A 974-nucleotide genomic window follows, 5' to 3' on the forward strand; every position below is an offset into this window, starting at 1 on the left:
GCGCCCCTCCGACGAAGACGCCGACTCTACAACACACGCGCCGCTCACTCTGCGCACTCCACACGCCCCCCGACGCCCCTTCGCCGCGCCCACACGCGCCTAAGCCCCGCCCCCGCGCCCTTCACACCGACACACGCGCCTAGTCATGCTCCACATCGGTTACACTAATCCCTTTAACCAATTATAATCTGGATATTGTATGCGGTACTTTCCCTCTTACCAATTAGACTGGACATTTAAATTACTTAAATTTACACGTACCAGTAATTTTTCCCATTAACAAATATTAAACCAGTCAATATATAACAATATATCCATAATTACAAAATTATTTTTAAAAAATGCGTGCGTACAAATAAACACAACTCTACTACCCCCGCCATCAATAGCGCATGCAATATAACTATACAAGACTTCCACATCCAGCATAAAATTAGATAACACCTAATTACTTATGCACTAATTAAAATGTAAACAAAGTTTTATGGTTAACTTTAATCATTTAAGATTTTGCTTTACTTATAGTTAAACATCAAAATAAACTAACTAAATAATTTTGTTCGAATAAACATGTATTAAAATTAACACATTACACACTATAACAGTAAAACATACAAACTAGGACTACATTTTAACTAGCACATCATGTAACATTTTCAGATTCATAAACAAAAACAGTGTTATAATAAATTTGTAATATTTATGTGTGTGTTGTGTAATACAAGAAAACACCTCAATTAACAATATTCAAAGTCCAATTACGATAAAAAAAACATTAACTTGACATGTTTGAAGGGTAGAAGTATCTATAAGACATTGATTTAGAATTGAAAAGGGCAAAAATTGGTAAAAAATATTTTTGACTGCATGTTACTGTGAGGCGGTAGTGACGTCATCGTTGCGTGTGCGTGTGCGTACCTCTGTCAGCGCTGGAGACGTCCTGCGCGTCAGCGGCGGGCGCCTCCTCGTCCGCC

The sequence above is a fragment of the Papilio polytes genome, unplaced genomic scaffold, assembly GCF_000836215.1.
Source record: "Papilio polytes unplaced genomic scaffold, Ppol_1.0 DF822289.1, whole genome shotgun sequence".
Lineage (NCBI taxonomy): Eukaryota > Metazoa > Arthropoda > Insecta > Lepidoptera > Papilionidae > Papilio > Papilio polytes.